This window comes from Oncorhynchus tshawytscha, linkage group LG15 (assembly GCF_018296145.1).
Source record: "Oncorhynchus tshawytscha isolate Ot180627B linkage group LG15, Otsh_v2.0, whole genome shotgun sequence".
Taxonomy (NCBI): Eukaryota; Metazoa; Chordata; class Actinopteri; order Salmoniformes; family Salmonidae; genus Oncorhynchus; species Oncorhynchus tshawytscha.
The window spans coordinates 9,314,249-9,328,081 of NC_056443.1; the positions used below are offsets into that span (position 1 = coordinate 9,314,249).

At 45.7% G+C, this 13,833-nt stretch overlaps 1 pseudogene; it reads right to left on the minus strand.

The window, feature by feature from the left end:
• LOC112215041 overlaps positions 1–13,833 on the minus strand; it is a 47,785-nt pseudogene that overhangs the window by 1,938 nt on the left and 32,014 nt on the right.

Below are 13,833 nucleotides of genomic sequence, written 5' to 3' on the forward strand. Positions count from 1 at the left end.
TATTATTAGGCCAATGCAAGAGCATGCACTCAATAGAGACCCCCCGAATGTCATGGTGTAATTCACACTCTGGTGTGTGAGAGCTATTTGTGAGCAGTGTGTGAGTGAGCTAACTATGTATGGTGTGCAGGTGTGTGTGTAAGCTAACTTTGTGAGCTGTTTGTGTAAGGTGTGTGTGTGTGTGCGCGCATGTGTGCAACCTGGACTCAGGGGTAGGCGTAACATAGTAAACTAAAAGCCGTCAGACCCAAATGAGTGTGATATGTTCCGTTTGGTATGGTATGTATTCATTTGTGGATGTCCATAATCCTTTTCTTATTATATGTTACGAATTATAATTTGTATGATATGTTACGAATTGCATTTCGTACAATATGTTACGAATTTGTGTTTACGTATGATATGCTACATATTCCAAATTGTTGTGGCTCATGTTAGCGAATTACAATTCATATGATATGTTACGAATTTCAATTAGTACAATATGTTACAAATTGCAATTAGTACAATATGTTACAAATTGCAATTAGTACAATATGTTACGAATTTGCAATACGCATGATATGTTACGAATTACAATTAGTTGTGGCTAACGTTAGCTCGGTGGCTAATGCCATCATTAGCTAGGTTGCTAACATTAGCTAGGCTAGGGGTAAATGGTTAGGTTTAAGGTTAGGTTTAGGAGTTAGGTTAAAGTGTTAAGTTTAGGGTTTGGGTAAGGGTTAGCTAACATGCTAAGTAGATGCAAAGTAGCTAAAAAAGAAGAAAGTAGTTGCAAAGTTGCTAAAGTTGTCTGTGATGAGATTTGAAAACGCAACCTTAGGGTTGATAGATGTTCGCGTTAAACGACCACCCATCCACCCCGACCAACACCTGTCCTTTTGTTTTTGCCTAAGTAACCTTCTGCCTTATGTAACCATACCAAACGTAACAATCATACTAATTTGAATGTCCCAAATTTTCATTTACTATGTTACGTCTAGTCTATATAATCAGCCTGGTGTGAGTATGTATGTGTCTATGTTTGAGCTGTGCTATGTTCCCTGGGTTTCTGTGTTGTGTGTGTGTGCTGTTCCAGGACATACCATGTCGTTGAAGACACCAGGCCTCATGAGGTTAGTCATCCGTGCCACCTCGTACACATCCACAGAGCCCTGCTGCTCCAGCTGCTGTGCCAGGGTGGTGAGGGCACAGAACAGCCCCGCCACCGAGCCACCCAGCCTAACACAGACACAGACAGGGGAAAATATGCTATGAACCAATTACAGAAACAACACCCAAGTCTTTGTCTCAAACACAGAATGAACCAACTACTCCTGGAACAAAAAGCACTTTATATGGTGAATCGGTGAAATCAGTTCCCATCAGTGAGTTAACACACTCTTCAAATAAGACTCCTCGCACCCTACCGGCCCTCAGCTGACCTCCCAACCCCAGAGAACACAGAGGGAACAGAGAAGACTCGAGGAACAGAGGAGAGCAGTGACTCACCGGTCATGCACGACTATGGTTCCTTCTCTCTGTCTGCTGTCCTCTGTGATAATGTTGAGCAGCTGGAAGGTGCCGCTGACAGGGCTGTCTGGGTTGGGCCAGCAGGGGGACATGTACTGACGCACCTCCAGGACATAGTTATCCTGAGGAAAGAGAGAGTGAGGAGTGTGGGTGTGTGTATGTGTAGTTCTCGTTTGTGTGTGGTCCTCATTTGTGTGTGTGTGTGTGTGTGTCTAGTTTGATCTCTCCCAGCTAGCACATTTGGTTCCTTGAAAGTTGTGGGAACGTATGTTTTTGGTTTCACATTGGTTGTGGGAACAAAGCCAATATGCTTTCTGACTGGTAAAATTGAACGTTTTTTTAAACGTTCTGAGAACAGAAGTGAAAATGTTGCCTGTTTTGGGAATGTTTATTTTTAGTTTGCAGCCAGGGAGGTTCTGAGAGTGTTTTACTTTGGTTCCTTGAATGTTTCCCTGGAAGGTTTTATTAACCCTCTGAGAAATTAAATTATAGGGTATTTGGAGGTTTTTTAACAACTTCCTTAAAAATGTTCAATGAATGTTTCAATAAGACTTTTAATAACACTGCTAGATTATTTTGGGTTCAAAACATGTTTGAACTCCAAGCACAGATAGGACACATGGAAATTAATTTCCTTAGTAGCCCTTTCCTGCAGTCAACCAAATCACCATCTAGTTGCCTAATGGGTGGAATGTTATTAATATTTTTCATAATTTCATAATTAATACACTTTTTTTTTTTTTTAAACAGAAAAATGTGGTTTCTATGTGAAACGGTTTTGTTACATTTCAGTCTTCTGTGATGTATATAAAGTGGACATTGGGATGCAAACTCAAAATGTTATACATTTCAACAATTACTTTTGTTTCAAAGTAGATTTGCGTAAGACTACCAATAAACACTCTGTGAAACAAGAACTCACTAAGATCAGATGTGGACAATTAGTGGGCGTGGCCAACACACTTAACAAGATAGAGGATAGAGAGAGTTATGTTGATGCTGAGAAAGGAATGTTTACATTTTTAAATAACATTCTTAGAAAGTTCTCAATGTTACAAACACTTTCTTCTGTTTTTACGGAACGTTTTCTTAACGTTCTTGGAACAATTTGAGAACATGACTTTTAAATAGAACCACGAGGAAACCTGTAGGAAACGTTATGCTGAAGTACTGATATTCCCACAGAATAACTTGTTTCTTAACGTTCTCTCAACTATCTGAGAACATTCCCAATGCCAAACTAGTTGGAGAACATAACCAACATTGAAATGAAACGTAACCATGTTTGAACTTTTAGGAAATGTTCTGTTAAAGTAATGAAATACCAAGAAAATAATGTTTTTTTGTCAAGTTCCTTAAATGTGCCGAGAATGTTTCAAAGGCAAGCAACTATCCTGCGCCATTCCCAGAAAGCTGTGGAAAGGTTGAATGCAAAATAATCATAAGTCAGCCATTTCTCTCACCAAGCTCTAAGAAATATATGGTTCTCAGAACGTTATGTGCTAGCTGGGCTGTGTGTGTGTGCGTGTGCGAGCGTACACGTGCGAGTGTGTGTGGTTGGATCTCACCTGTGTGGCCTCCAGTAAGAAGTCGTGGACCACCAGTCTCTCCTCGTTGGCCAGACACACGTGGTCCTCTCCAGAGAATGACACTATGAAACCCTCACAGCTGATTGGCTGATCCTTACTGGGCCAATACGCACACGACTCCTCCCCCTCGCGCTGATAGGACACAATCGAGACAGCGTTATAGGTGTGAAACTGTTGACCTGTGTGTGTGTGTGTGTGTAGTGCTACCTGTGCTGTGTGTGTGTCAGGCAGGGAGATGATGAGCTGTGAGTTGTGGTCCCAGACCATTCTCCAGAAGTCCGAGACAGTGGAGGGGAGAGGAGACTGGGTCAGGATAAACTCCCTGCTCTTGTGGTAACCCTGGAACACAGCACAGACACAGTCAAAATAAACAACATGAATCCGGAACACACATATGACTTTGCTTCTACATGATTTATGAGTGTACAAAACATCGGGAACACCTTTTGCACACCATTTGCCCTCAGAACAGCCTCAATTCGTCGGGGCATGGCGTCGAAAGCAGGTGTCGAAAGCGATCCACAGGGACAGTTGTGTCAAGTTGGCCGGATATACAATACTTTGGGTGGTGGACTGTTCTTGATCAACAAGGGGAACGGTTGAGCGTGATAAACCCAGTAGCATTGCAGTTCTTGACACACTCAAACCGGTGCACCTGGCACCTACTACCATACCCTCTTCAAAGGCACTTACATATTTTGTCTGGTCCATTCACCCTCTGAACGGCACACATACACAATGTCTCAATTGTCTCGAGGCTTAACATCCTTTCTTAACCGGACTCCTCCCCTTCCTCTACACTGATTGACGTGGATTTAATAGTTGACATCAATAAGGGATCATTGCTTTCACCTGGATTCACCTTGTCAGTCTATGTCATGGAAAGAGCAGTTCCTAATGTTTTGTACACAGTGTATGTAGTGTTTATGAAGACCCTGTGAATGCTCTATAAAGCATTTATAAGGGGTCCTTATCAAATGGACAACCTTGTTCTTACCATGATATAGGAAGCGTTGATGTAGTCTGAAGATTCTCCTTCCACTGGACAGGACAGACACACTCTGGATCTCTCCACTGCAGCACACACAGAAACACACAACCCAATCTATTCTTTTCAAGTGGTCCTAAAGTATTGCTTGAATGTATTTATTGAAAGATTTCAGGTTTGCCCAGATAAACTATTCAATTTTTTTATTACACCGAATCAAAATGTTCTTTTGTTTATTTCTCTTCTCCGCTGGGGTAAGACAAAAGATGAAGGAGACCCTCTTCCTGGTATCGACTGAATGGCTGTCTCTAACCAACCATTTCATGTTGTGTGTGTTTGGCTACTTCAACTCACCCGGCATGAGAGAGGAGGTCCTGTTTTTGTCATCGTTTCCTTCTCTCAGGGCAGCGGCGTAGTCAGCCTGTCTGGCTCTGCGCTGACTCACCAGCTATACCACGACAGTAGTAAACATTACCATAACACTACCAGATCAGCCACATAACCAACACATTACCATCACTCCCGCTATACTTGATTCACCAATCAAGTCATGCCTGATCATTGATTACTTCAAGGAAAGGAGGAAGGTTGAGATGACGTATCCTCAATGTGTTTGAGCAGGTCCCAAGTCAGGGCCCTGAAAGTAGCACACTAGGGTGTAGGGTTCCACTTGTGAAAACCCACATCTGGGTATGTGTGTATGTTCTGACCTTGAACTGTCTCTCCATCCACCAGGGCGTGGATAAACACATACTGCTCCCTGGCCAGAGAGGAGGGCCAGGGCAGTGGTCAGCAGGTAACACGAGACGTCTCACTCACAATCACCTCCACCAGGGCATCGTGGATAAACACATACTGCTCCTGGACCAGATCAGAGGTCACCAGAGTGTCCCTGCTCCTGTGGACCGATGGCCTCCACCAGGGCATCATGGATAAACACATACTGCTCCTGTGGACCAGAGAGACATAACACAGAGAGAGAGGGCATCGTGGATAAACACATACTGCTCTCACATAACACATCACCTCACCCACAGGGCAGGGCATCGTGGATAAACACATACTGCTCCTGTGGACCAGAGAGACATAACACAGAGAGAGAGACATACTCTCACTCACATCACCTCCACCAGGGCATCGTGGATAAACACATACTGCTCCTGTGGACCAGAGAGACATAACACAGAGAGAGACCTCTCACTCACATCACCTCCACCAGGGCATCGTGGATAAACACATACTGCTCCTGTGGACCAGAGAGACATAACACAGAGAGAGACCTCTCACTCAGAGAGACACATCAGCAGGGCCGTGGATAAACACATAGCAGGGCTGGGCCACATCACCTCCACCAGGGGATAAACACATACTGCTCCTGTGGACCAGAGAGACATTTCATACCTCTAGCCCCTTCTCCTAGCTAACCATCACCGACAGCAGGGCTATGTTCAGAGTTTGCCTATTGGGCAGAGCCTTGTTGCTTCCACCTTTACAATATTTTCAGGTCTGTGTATATCAAAGCATGGCATAAAGGTGTCTGGTAGCCTAGCGGTTAAGAGCGTTGGGCCAGTAACCAAAAGGTTGCCGGTTTGAATCCCCAAGCTGACTAGGTGAAACATCTATCAATGTGCCCTTGAGCAAGGCAATTAACCCTAATTCAGTGTTTCCCAAACTCGTTCCTGGGGACCTCAAGGGCTACACGTTTACTTTTTAGCCCTAGCACTAAACAGCTGATTAAAATAATAAAAAATGGATAATGAGTTCCTTATTTGAGTTGGCTGTGTAGTGCTAGGGCAAAAACCAAAATGTGCACCCCTTGGTTCACACCAGGACAAGTTTGAGAAACGCTGCTCCTGTAAGTGTGTGCATTACCTCCGTCTGTACCAGGTAGTTCCTCTGTGTTCTGACGTGTTTGAGGAAGCCCAGTATGTTGACCGTTCCCTGGTCCTGGATCTGTTGCAACATGCTGTCCAGCACAATGTAGGTCCCTGTCCTCCCCACACCAGCACTACACACACACAGGACATACTTGTGAGAGAGTCCCACACAACACGACGCTTCCCTTTTCAGAAATGAATACTTGGATACATCCCCCCTCCCCTTCACACCCAGCCCACCTGCAGTGTATGAGGACGGGGCCCATGTCCTGAGTCCTGGCCTGGGTCGAGGCCCGTACGAAGGAGAGGACAGGCAGGGTGTATTCAGGCACGCCCATGTCAGGCCACTGGGTGTAGTGGTACTGGACCACCGTCCTCTCAGCACAGCGTCCCCTCTGGGAAGCCTGTAGGTACAACACACAGCCGGCAGGGTCAAACAGACTACAAGCTCTGTGCACTGCAGTGCATCTTCTTCAAGGTGTGTGTGTGTGTCCAGGAAGGTACCTTTTGTGAGGTGTCTCTGAGGGTAAAGGTCCTCAGGGTATAGTAGGCCAGGGTCTTGGTGTCTTTTAGGGTCACCAGGAAATGACCGTACTCCTCCTGGTTCTCCATTGGCCAGTACTGGTCACACTTCCTCTGACATCACAGAGGGCGAGAGCCTCAGTCACACAATGGTCAAAGCAGTCATATAAAAGTAACATAAACATTTCACAAACGTAGATATGTTCCATTTGTCTTCCCTGTTGAACCAATGTTTTCTGTTTAAACAGTGTAAACATAGACACTTTAACACAGTGCCCCAGCCTGCAGTCTGTCTGTGTGACTAACTGACCCGCCCCTTCTCCAACAGGTTGGTGATCATGACGATGACTCCAACATTCTCCTGCCACACCATCCTCCAGAAGTCCTCTGTTCCAGACTTCAGGGGCCCCTGAGCTGCGATGTAGGCCCTTGTACGCTCAAAACCCTGACAGGAACACACACACACACACACACAGATCAATCAACCAATCATCCAGTCAATCTTCCATACTACCCCTCAGTCGGTATTTCTATACTAATCCCATTTATATAGTGTACGTACATGTTTAGTATTCGATATAGATATGGATAATATTAATGATTAGGAGAGGAGCTACTTACATCAACAAAGTTTGCATTGATGTAGTCTCCACCTTTTCCCTCTTCCAGTAGTTTGACTCTGCTGTGGTCATCTAGACCAACAAAGAGGGTTAATGAATAGTCTGTATGTGTGTGTGTGTGTCTGTGTCTGTGTGTGTGAGTGAGTGACGTACAGGCCATGATGTTGATGTATCGGTTCTTGTTCTTGTTGTCTGGGTGGTTGGAGCTGTCAGTAGTGATGCCCATCTCCACCGTGCATGACTGCACCTCCTGTCAGAGAAACACACACTGGCACTCAGTCACACAACCCTGACCAATGACCAATACACACATCCAGAGCCATGAACCAACACACACACACACACACACACACACACACACACACACACACACACACACACACACACACAGAGCCGAACCACACACACACACACACACACACACACACACACACACACACACACACACACAGAGCCATTACGAACCAACACACACACACCACACACACACACACACACACACACACACAGAGCCATTACGAACCAACACACACACACACACACACACAGAGCCATTACGAACCAAACACACACACACACACACACACACACACACACACACACACACACACACACAGAGCCACACACACACACACACACACACACACACACACACACACACACACACACACACACACACACACACACACACACACACACACACACAGAGCCATTACGAACCAACACACAACACACACACACAACACACAGAGCCATTACGAACCAACACACACAACCCGGCCGGAGTCCAATTATCAAATAGAAGGTAGCATGCAAGAAGAACACAACAAACAAGAAAACACTCAAATACATGACAGCAGACAGTACAGCTACTCAGAGATGTGATCCATGCAACAAAGAAAACACTATCAGTCAACTCCAATGATAGGATAAAGAGAAACGGTCTTCCTGATTCTGAGGTCAAACATCAAAGATTCAGGAAGCCCTGATGAATCAGGATAAGATGAGATCACATCTTCGATACCGTGCGCATATCTAATCTAACACAAAGGGAGACTTACCTCATAACACTCTGTCACAATCTAATGGGAGGGGGAGGAAGGAGGGGCGGGGGGTGAGAATGGGAGGTGGAAGGGTGGTGGGGAGGAGGGGGTGAGAATGCAGAAGGCACAGCGATGAGGGTTTGGGGCGACACACAGTGACCAGTCAGTGCAGATACACAGACATGAGGAACAGCTCTGTGTGTGTGTATGTGTCTGGAGGTAGTGGGCATGCCTATTGACAGAGTCACCTACTGATCCACACCGTTTAGCAAACTGTACGCCATGTTGACACCTAACATTCTATTGGAACAATGTCTTGGAATGGGTGGTGTGAACATGGCACTGACATGTCTACAAGGTTTGCCAAACTCTGTGTATCTATAGCTATGTACAGGGTGTATTAGAGTACGGTTACCTACAGAGACAGTGTAATGTAGTCCCTCACCCAAACATACAGTACACCCTCAACATGCTAACCCACAACCACAACAGGTACACTGAGATATATAGGGACATCTAATACACATCTACAGACAACAACTAAAATGGTGCTCTAACCATTCTCATTGGCCCTTAAACAAACGTTTCTGTTTCAGACAGTGACACCTTCCAGACAGGATGCCTCACTTACCAGTAGTGTTGAGTTCAGTTATAACTAACATAGACTTTTATTGATTAGAAAGGAATAATGACAGCTTTAGTAAGCAGTGAGGGTCAAATCCCGACTACAACACTATGTCTAGGTGATGTTAATACTGCTGGGGAGCATTAAGAGTGGTATGTATAACACATACAGTAGTAGCAGGCTGATGTCTCTCTCACCTCAAACTCCTTGGAGAAGGTGTTGGTCTGGTGGAGCTCTGCCACATGCTTCACAAACTGCTTCACTGACAGCGCCTCGTGCTCTTCTGGTAACCCAGACAGGAATGGATGAATGGACGAAGGTGTGTGTGTGTGTGGTTTGTGTGTGTGGGTGTGTGTGCGAGTGCGTGCGTGCGTGCGTGCGTTACCTGTGGTGAGCAGCAGAGGTGAAGACAGAGCAGAGATGACTTTGGGTGAGGCGGTGTCTTCAGTGTAGAAGTCAACCGTCTGGAAGCAGTTTCTGTTGAATAAACATTGAAAATAGAATTATAATTAATAGAGCTGACACAACTCCCAATTCTACAGAGTAGAGAATCATACCTGCTCTACACAATACATTTCTATCTGAACATACACTGTAAAAAATGTCCTGTAATTGGCCAGTAAGTTACTGTAATTTATTTTAGAGGACAGCTAGTGTGATACATTTGACAGTAATTCATTTTACGGTACCAAAAATGTGACTGTAATTTTTTGGAATTACCCAGTATTTCATTGGAATTACCCATGCAGCAACGTATTTGCAAGTTTTCATTTTAACATTTACATTTTGGTCATTTAGCGGGCGATCTTGTCCTTAGCAACTTACAGTCAGTGAGAGGTTGAGAAAAAAAGTCACAGTCATAGCAAGTAAAAAGATTCTCCATTACTTGTAATTACAACAAGATATCTTATGATATATCTCTGGATAGTGCCAATACAATACTGAGATATTTAGAGTAACTTGATGACAGAGCAATGAAACACAGTACAATACAGTAAAACGGACTATTAAACTATTAAAAAATACAGTATTTTACTGTAATTACAAGGGATTATAGAGCGAGCAGGTTGGCTGTAGGCATTTGCATATTAATGAAAACGAGGGGTTTCATATCACTTGCACTTCTAGAGGCCTAATCAAAGGCTTCCAAACGGTCCGTGATTACAGGGCAAAACAAATCAAATGGACATGGTTAAATATTCAACCATTAAAAGACCCACTTCTACTCTGATCTGTTCCCTATATATACACTGAATAAAAACATAAACGCAACATGCAAAGTGTTGGTCCCATGTTTCATGAGCTGAAATAAAAGATCCCAGACATTTTTCGTATGCACAAAAAAACGTATTTCTCTCAAATGTTGTGCACAAATTTGTTTACACCCCTGTTAGTTTGCATTTCTCCTTTGCCAAGATAATCCATCCACCTGACAGGTGTGGCATATCAATAAGCTGATCAAACAGCATGATCATTATACAGGTGCATCTTGTGCTGGGGTCAATATGTCACCCCATTGAGCATGTTTGGGATGCTCCGGATCGACATGTACGACAGCGGGTTCCAGTTTCCGCCAATATCCAGTAACTTTGCACAGCCAATGGAGAAGGAGTCGGACAACATTCCACAGGCCACAATCAACAGCCTGATCAACTCTATGACCCCAGAGATTCCTTCTGCTCACACAATATTTCACCACAATGCACCACAATTAATACCGTAAAATACTGTGCCCTTGAAATGATAGAAAGGTCTTACAGTGTGCTGGAAAAACAAATGCACTTTATTTTTTATTGTGGAATGTATGGCGATCTATTGTATTCAGTTTATACAGTAAGCTACTGATAAAATTACAAAACGGCTAACAGTGCAGTGTGCTAATCCTACCTCCAGTAGATGAGGATGCCCACCAGGACCAGTAGACAGATAATGGTGAGGGTGGATACCACAGCCAGAGGGACCACTGTCCTCCTCTCCCTTTCAGCAACACTTCCCACCATTTCTACCCTTGATTCATGGCTGCTGTTATTGATCTCTGGGGGGGAAGAACCGGTTGTTATTTACAGACCATAAGCACACGCAAACAAACAACAACAAAAATATATTTTATTCATTTAAATCAGTAGGAAATCTGTTACCACCTCATTGAGTACAAATGCCATAATCATATTTCCTCTGCTACACAAGAAAATCTCATGTCACTCTCTGAATAACATCACCTAACCCGCCACCATGATGGGAGATTCCTGAGTGTACGTTACCTTTCCTCAGCTCCTCCACAGCCCTGCTGTCAGGGAGAACAGGGACACGTAGATCTATACAAGGGATATGCAGCTCTATACCAGAGTTACCAGGCTCCACTTGGACCTCTCCATCCCCAGACCCACTAGCTTCCCCCAGCACCACAGACCCCTGGGGATTGGTCCCTGCTCTGTCCACCTCGGACACACCACTACCAGTCTCCCTCTCAAAGTAGAAGCTGGAGGAAAGACCCCCTAAGTCACCACTGCTCTCTCCCTGTGTCTCTCCCTCTGTTGGGTCCATGGCTGAGGCCGGTGTGAGTGAACGTAGGTCTGTCCCAAGGGAAAGTGTCGCCCCTCTCAGCCAGTCCTGACCTAGGTTGGCCCCGTCCCCATAGAGGCCAGAGCCTGAGCCACTGATGTCTGTCAGTCCAACCGGAGAGGTCACCGTCTGTCTGTCCGACCTGGGATCCTCTTCAGAGGGGTAGACAGAGGGGGAGAGGGTGGTGTCTTTTTCGGAGGGGGTGACAGACGGGTCGAGGGCTGCTGTCTCTTCTGAATGGCTGAGAGAACGGTGCAAGGGGGTGTAGCCCCCTTGGGAGGGTGTGAGAGAATCCTCGTCAGAGTGGGTGACAGAGGGGTATGGGTCTGGAAAGTTGAGAGGTTCTGTGGGCTGCTGAACCCAAGTCCCCCTCTGAAAGCTGGTATTGACTGGAACAGAGAGGCCTGTCTGGTCAGACTGAGTGTGAAAAATAAGCACTAAACTGAATACTTAACAACACTACATCAGACGACCAGAGAGGAGCATAACAACCACAGAGTCTGAGTGGTTATACAAAGCAGCCACCAGAGGGCAGACTGGAGTCAGAGAGGAGCAGCCAGCTCACACACAGCAAGGTAGGTAAAGAGTCCCAGAAGGAGACATAAGATGTCAATCTTTATGATTCAAGGGAAAGAAGATAGACTGGCAGAGGAATACCCACCACCGCTGGGTACCGGTAGGAGACATGGATCTCTGAAGTACCAGTGTGTCCCAGTATGAACCGCTGGGCAGCCAAAGGATGAGAGAAAAGTTGAAAAGGGTAGATCGCTGTCGACAGACACAAAGAGCTGGACTGTTGCAGCACATCACCAGCGTAACCACCACCAGCCAGTAGAGCGCCAGTCCCTTCACCACCATCATTATCACCATCGCAGGTCTAAGCGGCAATATCACCCTTATCGACAGCGCAGCAGGCGGAGAGAGGCAGATGGACCAAGCAGAGAGGTACAGGTCACACAACCATCAAACAACCATCACACAACCATCATTCAAACGCCACACAACCAAAACACAACCTTCATACAACCATCATACAACCATCATATGGGCACCATAAAGCCATCATACAACCATCAAACAGCCCTCATAAAACCATCAAACAACCATCACACAACCATCATTCTACCCTCAAACAACCACCACACAACCAAACAATGTAAGAGTGCACTATACAGTACCAAGTTTTGGCAACAGGAGGAGAGGCAAAGGCATAAAGGTCATGTGTAATATATTTTATATGTACACACACAGACATTTACAGCACACATGCAGGGCTGCAGGGCACACAGGTGTTTCTTACCGGTGAATATGGGCTGGGTGGTGTGCTGTAAGACCTTGACGAGGCCTGAGGTAGTGGAGGAGCCTAGGGCCGTGGAGAGGGAGTTGCTGGGACTTGAAGTCCTGGATCTGATCCAGGGCACAGAGGGGGTTGAGGTTACAGAAACCAGGGTCTGTTGAATAGGGGTGGCCCTTGTCACTGTGCTAACTCTGTTATTAGAGAGCCTGGACGTCAAAACCAAGCCCCTGTCATGTCCTTTCATTGTGACTTTAGGTCTGGCAGTAACAGGACTGAGAACTCTATCATCCAGGGTTTTTTTCAGTGTTGTTTTAGATGGCGTAGTTGCGGATTCTAAGGCAGTGGTGTTGACAACGTCCTCGTAGTAAATATCAGTGACCACCATGCCCCCTGCCGGAGGGGTGTACATATCGCCCTCTGGGGGTATCAGGCCGATACCGGAAACGTCAGGTTTCTGGGCAGCGGGACCACGGTTTTGGTTCGGGTTCTGCTGAGGCGACCGCGACAATGAGGCCTCCTCTGTGATTGGCCGGCGGACAGGCGGCGGGCTGTTCGTCCGGGAGACGGGAATCAGGAACCCCGGCTGGTCGGTCACCATGGTGACCCACATGGCGCTCTTACCGTTGGAGGCAGCGCTGGTGAAGGGGCGGTGGGGAGGGATACGCTGCTTCTTCTTGTCCTTCCTGGTCTGGTCCTTCTTGGGTTTGTCCACTCTGGGCTGGTTCACAGGGTCCTGGTCGATCTGGTTCTGGTCATCTCTGGTGCCTGGTGGTACCGGCACAGAGCTCACCTGGGAGGCAGCAGTGGTGGAGGGCTGGTCAGGGAAAATCTGCTGGCGACCCTCTCTGGTGCTGCTCTCTTCTACTGGGTTCTGGTCTACTGGGACCTGATCTACTGGTTCCAATATATCCTCAGGTTCCAATATATCCTCAGGTTCTGTGTTGTCTGGATCAGACTCAATTTCTGGAGAAAAGAGAATGGGTGGGTATATATATATATATATATATATATATATATATATATATATATATATATATATATATTAGACTGTCACGATGAGTACAACTATTTTGATAACTTTCATACTTACTTTCAACTTTAAAGTCCGTTAACCTAAGTTCTTTATTCTCTCCTATGAAACTGAGTGGCATAGGCTCACGCTGGACACAGATTCAACCTTTTCCTGAACTAAAAATCC